This window comes from Aethalodelphis obliquidens, unplaced genomic scaffold (assembly GCF_003676395.1).
Source record: "Aethalodelphis obliquidens isolate GAN/ISIS:26980383/991018 unplaced genomic scaffold, ASM367639v1 scaffold5, whole genome shotgun sequence".
Classification (NCBI taxonomy): Eukaryota; Metazoa; Chordata; class Mammalia; order Artiodactyla; family Delphinidae; genus Aethalodelphis; species Aethalodelphis obliquidens.
Genome location: NW_020837949.1, coordinates 72,134,214 through 72,146,500, shown reverse-complemented (window position 1 = coordinate 72,146,500; position 12,287 = coordinate 72,134,214).

Genomic DNA, 12,287 nt, shown 5'->3' with positions numbered 1-12,287 from the left:
TACAAATTACTTAGAAGGACTATTAGAAGAATTATTGATGTGTCTTCCCCAAAGACAGACTCTATTTTATGGGGCCTGAAATTTATATAACTTGGAGAAAGGGGACCTTTGGGAAAAAGAATACAGAATTACAAACATAAGTTGTTAGGGTCCCTCCCAGTGCCGTGAAGGGACTCGTCACAGTGAGGGGCCATAAGCTCAACTTGTAACAGCTTAACATTATCAAAGTGGTTCCCTCAAATACTGTAATAATTTCAATTTCATCAGTAATATGTGAAATACTTCATCCCTGAAATTTCAAGAGTACTGTGTTTAGTATTTTAATAACCTGGCTACATTTAACATGGATAATTTGCTTTAGTGTACATCGTTTTGCTTATTAGAAAGACCATGTTTCATCACCTCTTGCTGTATAACAAACTACCCCAAAACTTAGTGGCTCAAAACATGCGTTTTGTTATATTTTACAATTTGATAGCGAGACGTTTAGGTAGGATTGGCTCGGCAGTCTTCTACCCTTCATAGTATAGGTTGTGGCTGTAGGCTTGCAGGTGGGCTGGTCTGGAGGGTTCATGATGGCTTCATATTCTCGTCTGATACTTTGCACATATGAGTAGAAGTTGGGACTCAGCTGGGACTGTTGACCAATGCACCTATATGTAATCTCTCCAGCATGATGGCCTCAGGGCAGTCAGACTTCTGACATGGCAGCTGGTTTCACCCAGAGCAAGTTTTCAAAGAGAATTGGACAGAGCCTCCACGACTTTTTATGAGCTTGGAAATCTCACAACATTGCTTTTCTCACACTCTATTAGTCAAGCAAATCACTAAGGCCTGTCTGGATTCAAGTGGAATCTCAGTGAGAGGATAGCAAATAATTGAATTGGAGATCATCTTTAATCTACCACAGGGTAATAAATTTTTATTGATTGTGTTCTTATATAAATTACCTGCTTAATAACATCATATATTGGAATGTCAACAGAATTATGAAGGTTTAAGTAGAACATTAACGTGGCTTTATGACAGTCAGGAAAGAGATATTTTGTAATTTGCTAAATCTATTAAATATGCCTTTAATAAAGTTGAAAACTCAGAATTATTTCAATAGCCGGCTTAAATAAGGTCACTAGTTTACAGTTATATATTACATGCTTTATATATATTATATCCTTGTCTTCCATTTCTTTCTTTCTTATTTATTTTATTCCTTTAGTAAGATGATAAAAATAAATGCCAGATTGTCATTAGCAATTTTAGGTATAGTCATGTTAAATAAATACTACAGAAAAATTGGCGTAGAATATAGGACATATGAGCCATTTGCCTGTTTGCCCTTAGCCTCCATTTCTGTCCTTTTCTGCTCTTCTATGTATTGTAGGTTTCTGATACCCCACAGATTGCCTTTCCAGGTTTTTATTGCCAGCAAGATTCCAGTTAGGTCTTGCCAATGAGAGGTCCCGGCAAGAAACTGAGAAATGAAGGAGGGGGAAAGTGACTCACTTCCTGTTTTCAGCTTTTAGGCCTCCATCTGCAGCAACAAAAAGCTATGAACTCCAAGCATCCTCTGGCCGTTTCAGCACCATAGTACAAAATTCTTCCTTGATTGCAACACTTGCCTTTTGCCTCACTCCTTGGCTATACCAGCACCAGGATGTGCAACAGAGACCCTTGGTAACCTTGGCTCCAGCTCAGTGGTACTTCCTCAGCAGTTCCAGCACCACTTACACAGGGCCCAGTTATATTTCCAGCCACCCACCTCTCTCCAGCACCGTATTCGTGGTCCAAGTACTGACACAGGGGTCCCTGCTTGGTGTTTCCAAGATCTCTTGAGGCACCACACAAGTGCATTAGCAAGTGGGCACCTGGATTCCACCACCTCATCCTCTCTTTTGTTTCCTTGGCCCTGGGGATAGTAGCTCCTTCCTGCAGGTGTCAATATTTAGATTAGTTCACATTCCACGTTTTTGCTCTTTCACACTTCTACTCCCCTCTGCTTGAAAGATCTCATATAGTTTCTGTTTTCCTTACTGGACCCTGAGTGATACTGGAGGAGCTGTGTTGCTACTAGTCATTTGCAGATATGGATAAAATGTGTACTAAGGGAGAATGTTCAGATCAGTGCAGCTGGTGTGACAGAAAGGTGAGCAAGCCATTCATAAAATATTGGTGCTTTGTTTTCCAAGTTTTTAATACCCTCCGTTGTTTATGGGCTTTGTGTCATAGTACCAGTTGTATTTTGCAAGGAAATACTGTCTTTTCACAAAACAGAAAGCAAACATTATTGGGAGTAATACTCATTTTTGTCAGTGTCAAATTGAATTTTGCAACAGTAGAAGTCACAGGAATAGGTCCACTGATTGTCCTATCATTAACAGTTCACAAGCAGCCTCTCAAAAATGAAAGAGTAGGTTATTATTAGAAAAAAATCTTGCATTGAAAATATTTCCATTTTTCTTAGTTTGACAAAAACTACAGATTTTGGCTTTGTTGCTGTTTTGAAGCTGTGAACTGCTCCAGATTTTTCATGTTTAGAATTATCTGTGCAGGCTGTGGGAATGGAAAAAGGCACTGCCAATTCCTTTTTGAAAAACAGAATCAACAATGAGGAATGTTTATTTGTTATGCCTTGATTCTTATGTTCATTTGTCAGTTCTGAAAAATTTGTATAAAGAAAAAAATTTTTGTATAATGTCAAGATCCAGTAACAATTTATTAGTTAATCTATGGCCTTAAATATTATACAAATATTAAATAATAATTAAAGTAGTAGAATCAAAATGTTTTGAATAAAGAAAGCTAAGCGGAAAACTGTTCACAATTAAACATTTAATTTGGCATGAATTTAATTATCTTTGATGTTCAGAAGACAAAAATGATATGATATACATATATTTGAACAAATCAGGACTGTAAAATAGTCCTGATTTATTTTTTACCACCTTAAGCCTGGTACTGTGGTTATCAAATGTCAAATTGGATAATTATCTTTCTATCTTTAGAGTACCACATATTTATAGTTATTCCATATCACAGATGTTCTTCTTTTAGGATTAAGTTACTTTGGAATACAAAAGACTGGCCTCAGCTAACAGTTTATTTATTAAAGCCAGTTAGGGCTTACTTAGAATATCATTTCATGTGACTATTTTTGTGAGCTTGGAGGACGAGTGCTTGAAATTGATAAACAGGCTAGGTCAAGAATAGCTATTCAGATCTTCACAGAATGAGGTCTTAGGATGGGTATAAAGACTAAAAAGAATCCAGATGTTTACTAGCTGTCAAATGTACAAATCTGAAGATAATTTAGGAGACTGAAAATATTTGTGATTGTCTGGTCTACTCATTTACAGTGAGGCACTTTAATCCTCACGTGTAGCATAGATAGTAACAGATTAGAAGGTAGAAGTTTAGAAACTGGAGTCTCCTGGACCTCTCTCTCTCTCTCTCTCTCTCTCTCTTTCTCTCTCTCTCTCTTTCTCTATTTCTATCTCTGTTTGTGTTTGTGTGTGTGTGTGACTATTTGTCTCTGTCTCTTTCCCCCATCTCATGTTAGTAGGCAGCCTCTCTCACCTTGGCCTAGAACTAGTAGATAGTGGAATTTATGCCATTTCTTGGTTAGTCTCCCCACAGCTTTCACACTGCGGTGGGCATTTCTTTCAAGAAAACTATTCATGTAAGCTACCTATATGCCAGATTTGCAAACCACCTAGAAAACCCTCACAGACTTCCTGTGATTTGTTGCAAATAACTTTTGGTCTGTTAATCCAGCTCTTTACTTTCTCAGCTCTCAAGTGGAAATTCATTCATCCATTTCATTTCACTGCATATTTTACTGAATATCTACTATGTACTAGAAACTGATCTAGATTCTAAGGAAACAACAGTGCAAAGAAATAAATCTTCATTCTGTGGTCCTTATATTCTAGTGTAGGGAAAATAGGACATAACAAAATAAATTAGTCGTATATATTGCATATTAGAGGTTATAGGCGGTATGGAAAAAAAGAAGGGAGACACAGGCAACAAGGAATGTGTGTTGAATTATTAATTTTAAATAGGGAGGCCAGGGAAGGCATCATTTATGAGGTGATATTTTAGTAAATATCTAAAGATGCTGAGGAAGTCGCCACAGTTATCTGGGGGGAAGAGTCTTTTAGGTAGAGAAAACAACAAGCATAAAGGCCATGAGGAAAGAATGTACCTGATGTGTTTGAAGAACAACAAGTAAGGCCAATGTGGGTGGACTCACATGAGGAAGGAGAGGGTATAGAAGATGACCTCAGACAGGTTATGGGGTCAGGTGTTTTGGACTAGGGCCATATAGGTCATATGACTTTGGCTTTTACTTGGTTGAGAAAGGAAGCCATTGCAAGGTTTGAACAGGTGAATGATATGACCTGAGTGAAATGATCTGACTGTTTCAAGGAGGGGAAAGTGATAAGCTACATTGCATGATGTTGATGAATCAACTAAGACAAGGAATGAAAATTTACCATTGAATTTGGCAATGGGAGGTCATAGGTGACCTTGACAAGAGCATTTCTGGTGGAGTGGGGAATGGGTGAAAATGATGGGAAGGCATGAGAGTTAGGAAAAAATAATTGTGGATAAGGAGACAAGGTATTTTTGTGTGTGTCTGCTTTTGCTGTAAAGGGAAGGGGGAAAATGTGGTGGAATCTAGAGGGTGAAGGAAGGTGAAGACAGGTTTGGTTGGCTTTTTTTTTTTTTTTTTTGAGGTGTCCAAAGTATCAGCATGTTTTTATGCTTATGGGAAACATGCAATAGAGGGGAATACACTTGTGATGCAGGAAAGATGGAAGAAAGTTTTTGATGCATTTCTCTGAGTAGGTGAATAGGAATGGGGCCTGCAGAGCAGGGGAGATTTGGCTGGCACCACCAACAGCTCATCCACAGTAACAGGAAAGAAACCCAAGTACGGGGGTCCAAATATAGGAAGTTCAAAAGATGTGTTGGTAGGAACAGGTGGAAGTTCTCTCTGATTGCTTTTTTTTTTAACCCTCAGTAAAATACGAAGCAAGATTATCAGCTAAAAATAAAAACCAAGAAGGATGTTGGAGATTCAGCAAGAAAGGAGAGGGGCGTGTGTGTGCCAGGGGCATTAAGTAAGATTGCCTGGCAACATTAAGAACTAACCACCTGGGAATACCCTCCTTAGAGAGTAAAAAGAGCATTATCAGGTTGAATAATCAATCATGCTAAAATAACAATTAAACTTCCACAGAACTTTTTCTGCTTCCTCTTTTCCGATATTCCTTAAGTATCTTCATCAGTAGCCTCTCATTACTCACGCTAAAACCGACAGAACTGGCACAGATATGAAAAAATAAAACAAGAACTCTCATTTTCAGCAGTGATTGGTGTTAATTGGGGATTTATGTTATTTAATTTAATCTTTATAGCAACTTTCTGTTTAAAAAAACAGCTTTATTGATATATAGTTCACATACCATTAAAACAACTATTTAAAATAAATATTTTTATACTCTATTGTTGAGAAAGTGATGCTCAGATCAGTGAATTCATTTGTAAACTTTGCTTGGAACACATAGCTGTCTAATTTCAAGGCCTGCATTCTTTCTACTGCACCCCAGTTCCTCTGTTGTCACGAGCCTACCACTCTTTTTGGCAGGAGTAATACAGATACCTATTAAAATATTCTATGAAGAATGATGTATAGGAGATAGGGTCCCAAGACACAACTGGTCAGCAATCATTTTTTCCCTTAGGGAGTGAGGTCAGGGTCTCAAGCCATCTGAGTGATAGGAGAAGCTTCTGGAATGGGCCCAGTTGGAGAAATTATTTCTATATGCACAGGAATAATAGGAAGGAGGGACAAGAGGGAGAAAGGGAATCACCTGGTCCTGCCACTTTTTATACAGTACTTCATTTGACTGTTAAAGCAGCACTATGAAGAATGCAGGCTCATGAAGAACAATGGCAACAACAACAGCAACAATAATAATAGTTATTATTATTATTAATTTTTTACAGATGATAAGCGGAATCACAGAATGTTTAGTCAAGTTTATACCCAGGGGTCCGAAACAAGAGAATTCTAATTCCAAAGCCTAATTTCTTTGTACTTTGCCAAAATGCATTTACACATAAGGAAAAACAAACAAGTGAATACTGCCGATAGTGGAAAACCAGTGAGATCTCATGATGTCAAGTATTCTATAAAGTAGTGGAGTTTTTCAGGGTATAAATCTTATAAGAAAACAAGTACAGAATTAGACACAGGGCCCTGGAAAGGGCCATGCAAGTCACAGACCTACAGGTTCAGCTTCCTTAGTCACATTGTAAATCTGACTCTGGCTCCACTCCTTCTGAATCAGTACTTGACCTCTGTACCTTTTGAAAAATACAAGCCAAGAGACTTCTCTTGCATTTAACAACGCAAAAAAAAAAAAAAAAAAAAAAAGGCTTAAGGTCACTATTATACAGCCAAAGTCATATCCAGCAACTCATGCAATAATTAAACTTGTTCAGTTACCTACCAGCTCTCTGCAAGTGTCACCCTAATTTATTCACTTACTTCTTTTGTTTTCTAACTTTTTTACTGAAGAATGATGTACACTTACTTGCTGTTTAAGTGCATTGCGTTGTTTGAGTATTTGTAAGCATTCTCAAATTCTTTGTAAACCAAGAAGGAGTGTGTGTGTGTGTGTATGTGTGTGTGCATGTGCACATTAAAAAAAGTTTTGTAGCTAATTCATCTTCTAAGTTTTGCTAGGAACATATATTGCTTAAAGTTAAACTTGAGAGACATATCACTAGGAATATACCGTGGCAACAGCAGGCATTTGATAACACCTTCATTAAACGTTTTCCACAGTGAAAGTACTAACCTTGCTCTATGGCTTAGAAGGTTAGTACCTATATGCTTCTATGTGGAAGCATTAATACCACTGTGATCTCAGGAAAGTTTCAGCCCATGTCCTAACTGCAACATGCAGAAGTAAAGTGATCTTCTGTTCAGGTCTACGATTTAGCTACTCCTCTTAATTTCCCAAGAGAGAGTGACTCCCATCTTTAGCTTAGCTCATTGTTTGGATCAAGAGAAAGTGATTCTTTGGTTCCTCATCAAAAGCTAGAACATATAAATCCACGTGGGTTGAAATGTGGAAACAGAAACTCAGTTGAGAGAAACTAAGTAGGGTGGGCTTTACTGGCCCTGATGATCTATGCTGTCCTTTTGTAACCTAACGTGTTTTCTTCTGTTAGGATAGGAAAACAGCTGCTTAGCCGGACCCACTGCTCTCTATCCAATTTGACAGAATTGCCCCTGGGTGAGATGCCATCAGCACATATTAAGAAAGAGTTCTGTGACAGAGACTCACTGTTGAACATATGATAAAGGGTGGGGTAAGGATGTCCTTCCCAGCAGTCCTTCCTCACCACTCCGGGTGATGTTGGTGCTTCTGTTAAGTGGTTTGTTTGTATCATATGCTCACTGTGTAGCTTGTAACTAGTAATGTTTTCCTTACTGTGGTCTCTGAGAAAGTGGAGAGCCAAACTTTTGGTCTATTGCTAGTAATATACTGGAACTTAAAGCATGATGTTTGTAAAATCATTTATTTTTATTTTCCTACCAACTTTCTGCAAGTATCACCCTAATTTATTTACTTATTTGTTTTGTTTTACTTTTTACTGAAGAATAACATACACTTACTTGTTGGTTAAATGCATAGTTTGAGTATTTGTAAGCATTTTCAAATTCTTTTTTAAACCAAAGAAGAGTTTATGTGTGTGTGTGTGTTTGTATGCATCCACACACAAAAGAAATCCATCTTTAAAATGAACATACTGAAGGGACTTCAAATTAATAAAACAAATGTCTATTGATCATCAGTTGTATATGCTTAGGTCAATATTAAAAGATTGGTGATTTACAATGAATATTTATCAGAAGTCTATAATATTCTCTTAAACACTTCTATCTCCATGGAATAGCCTCTGAACTTTTGAAAGATTTCTTACCATTTTTTGAATGTTGATTACATAGTTCTGCTCTCTGAGGTGAAAGGCAAGATGTTACAAGAATGAGGTAAGGTCAGGATGAGTAGAACCAACCTTGCCAAGGACTTGATTTTCTTTTGCCTTGGCCAAATGTCCTATCTAAAAAGTCCTTGTTTGGAGGAGGTATGGTGCGTGAGGCTGGGGACCACTTTATTTCACTCTCATTGAGTTAAACTTTTTATCATTTTTGCTTCAAAGTCTTAAAATCTAAGCCATTGTTACTTTTTTTTTTTTTTTTTGCGGTACGCGGGCCTCTCACTGTTGTGGCCTCTCCCGTTGCGGAGCACAGGCTCCGGACGTGCAGGCTCAGCGGCCATGGCTCACAGGCCCAGCCGCTCTGCGGCATGTGACATCTTCCCGGACCGGGGCACGAACCCGTGTCCCCTGCATCGGCAGGCGGACCCTCAACCACTGCGCCACCAGAGAAGCCCCTGGAAGCATTTTTAATATCACATAGGTCGAGAATTAAATGCAGTACAGATCATAGAAACGTAACGGAGATCTGAGGTATTCAAGGACTAGTTGGAAAATACTTTGAACCTACTGGGTGGCCAAAAATAGCAATCTTCACTGTATAATGACTACCATAATGACTTCAAATGAACACATTTTAAAGGGATAATTCTTTAAAATGGTATTGCTTGCCTGGTTACTCTTGCAAAGACCACCCCCCTTCAGAAAGAATCTGGGATCTTTTGCTAAGTTATACAGTTGGTAAATATTCCCAGTCACTTAAGGCCTAGTTTAAACAGTAAAATAAAAGAAGATCAAAACTTTATTCATTGGTTCTTTAAGAAAAAAAATAGTGGATCATGTAGAATCAGAATAATTGTGTTCTAAAAAGCAAGAACATGTCCCCAGTTAAGTGGGTAGTAAACTGCTCTTTTCCCACTTAGTCATTCCAACAAAGACTGACTCATGCTTCTTTAGATGAGGTTTAAAAAATTCCCGTTTCAGACAGCAATTGCAATTGGTATAAAGTTTAATTGGAAGAAAACACAAGGAAAAGATAAATGTGCCTAGTGTTATTTGCACCTGTGTAAACATGCGCTGCCCTCTGTATGTCAGAATCACAGTCCTTCCAGTCAAGGGATTTTCTCTTATACCACCTTTCCCTGTATTCACAGAAAAAAAAAAAAGTCCAGATTTAGGACAAAGTCCAGTGAGGGGTGTGTGTGTGTGTCTGTGTGTGTCTGTGTGTGTCTGTGTGTGTATACACAAAAAGATTGGGAGAAGAAGGATTCATTGGGGGATAGTGGGAAGAGCCAGAGAATAGGGAGAAGTCTATTTGGGAAAGAAATTAGCATGGTGGTTTTTAGAATGTGATTCTCAAAATGTACCCCTCAGAACCACTGCATTACATCACTTTTCTACTTTCTTAGAAATGCAAATTCTCAGGTGCAACCCCAGACCTTCTAGATCTGAAACACGGGTGGCTCCAGCAAACTGTTTTGTATTGTGTTTGTTCAAACCCTCCAGGTCATTCTGGTAGGGTTGAATTTTAGAACTACTGGCTTAAATGACAGTGAAGATCTGCTTGGGTGACTGGAGAAGAGGACTACTCCATAAAGAATTCCAGCTAACAACCACCTTGTCCCTCTTTTTCTGAAATGTTATAATTCTCCAGGAGCATAACTTCATAAGGCATCATTCCTGGTTCTTATGTGGTTGAGACATTCTCACTGTATTCCACTGGGTAATTACTATTTTTTATATTCAGGATTATTTGCCTCAAAAGAATCCTAGGTATAAATTGTTCCTTTCTGCTCTTTTCTCCACAAGAAATTAAAGAGTTTAGGTAGACTTCTGTCTAAATTGGTTTTCCATTTAAAGTGTACTTTATCATTTTGAAAAGTACTTTTTTATTTAAATATTTTTTCTCATTTTAATTTAATCTGCTTAATTTTGCAGAAGGATGAGAACTTAGTTTTCCTGTTTCAAAGTATTGGCTACCTACTCTGTGCTAAAGACTTTAGTTTTGGACATTACATATGGTAAAATCAACCACATAATTTTGAGGATCTGCCAGGAAACTTGAGGTTCAGTGTAAAATGCATAGTGCAAAACTCTACTTTTCATCCGAACTTTCCATGTAGTTTCACCTATCAGAGAAAAAAGTTGCTATTGCAGTATTTGACTTTTTTTCGAGATAATTTTTGCATTTGTTTATCCACCATGTTTGGAAAACATTACCCCTTTTTCCGTTCCTTTCTTTCTCTTTCTTTCTCTTTTCCTTCCTCCCTTCTCCTCCCCTCTCCTCTTCAATTTGTTCTTTCTTTTATTATACCAGAAAAGGCTTTTGATTTCTCTAAAAAAATAAACTGCTTTGAAATAAAATGTCAAGAACTTGAAAGAAATGTATGGCTAAAAAGACAAGTCAAAGGTGAAGGAGGTGTGATTAACAGATGAAGGACGACAAGAAATAAGGTTTAGCATGACTGGAAACTGGAAATGGAAGGTGGGATAGTCTCAGAATGTACTCTTGGGAACCTTGAGTCTGAGAAGGGGTATATGGCAACCTGATTATGGGCTATATGGTGTAGCTGTAATGTGCATGAGTAATTATGGCTGGTCAGTCACTCACCAGCTATTTGACCTTGTAGGTTACTTACGTCATATTGTTGAGATTCATTTTTGTACTCTATGAAATCTGATTTAACATACGCATTTTTCAATGTTGTCATAGGGCTCAGAGAAAACATATATGTAAAGAAGACTGAAACTCAGCAATGCCATATCTACAGTTAGTACATATGGATACTTTTACTGGTAATCCATCTGTTTTCATAGTTGCATGGTACTCCAGTGTATTGAAACACCACAATTTATCCATTCATATGGCAAAGGATATTTTGATTGATTCCCATTTTTTAAAATATGTAATGAACATTCTTGTATATATCTTCTGATGCACATATGGAAGGTTTTACTAGAACAAATAACTGGAATTGAAATTGCTGAGTACTGGGCTGTAAGCACCTTTCCTAGATAATACCAGATTGATTTCTAAGTGGTTGTACTTATTGACACTTCCACTAGTAGTGTATAAAAGCTCCCTTTGCTCCTCATCTTTGCCAATAATTAGTGTTGCAAGATTTTAAAACTTTTGCAAATTTGATGGTTGATAATTGTATCTCATGTGGTATCATTTAGCATTTCCCTGATTACTGATAAATTGAGCATATTTTAATATACTTAGGGATCATTTGTGTTTACTTTTTATAAGAAATGCTTATTCAGATCTCTTCAAATTTTTCTGTAATGTTGTTTTTATTTTGCTTATTAATTTGTAGGAGTCTTTGATGTATTTTAGGATACAATCCTTTTTTCTTCTTCAGTCATATGTAATGCAAATATCTTCTCCCAGTTTTGAGCTTGTGTTTTTACTTTTTGTAAACAATGTCCTTTGATATGTAGGATTTCTCTTTTTTTTTTATGGTTTGCATTTTGTGTGTGTGCTCTGCTTAAGAAATTCTCCATTTCCAGAAAGCATAAAGATAATTCCTTAGACTCTATTTTTAAGTTTTAAAGTTTTGTTTTTCAGTCTTTAAATCTCTTAGAACAGATTTCTATGTATGATCAATGTAAGTTTTTTCAGCATGGACAACCAATTGTACCATCACTGTTTATTGAATAATCTATTTCCACACTGCTCTGCCTGGCTACCTCTGCCATATATTCAGTTTTCATGTGAGCGTGGGTCTATTTCTAGGGGTATTGTGTGTCCTTAGTCTATTTCTGTTCCAAATCCACGTTGTCTTACTTAGCACAAATTATAATAAATACTGATATCTGGCGGCACATATAACTTCTATCGTGTTCTTCTTCTGGTTTGTCTTTGCTTTTCTACATAATTTTTAAAAAGCCTAAGTTACAAACACATATACATAATATATGATTTTTCTTGAACTGCATTAAATGTATAGAAGGATTTGGGGAGAATTTTGTTTTGTGATTTTTAGACTTCCAGTCACCAAACAAGGAATGCCTATTTATTGAAGTTTCAACTTACTATTCTTTTTGTTATCCTTGGGATTTTCATTATTACTTTTTTTTATAGGATCACTAATGTATTTCTAGGTTTGCTTGTTGGTATTAATCCAGGATCTGAAGGTTTTTCAATGGAGTAATAATACCTATTTCAGGATACCTAGTCCAGCATCCTATCAGAAGTAGAGGACCTATGCAGAGTGTTTTTATATGAAGTTTTCTATTTAAATATGTAGATTACTTTGAGTTTGGTT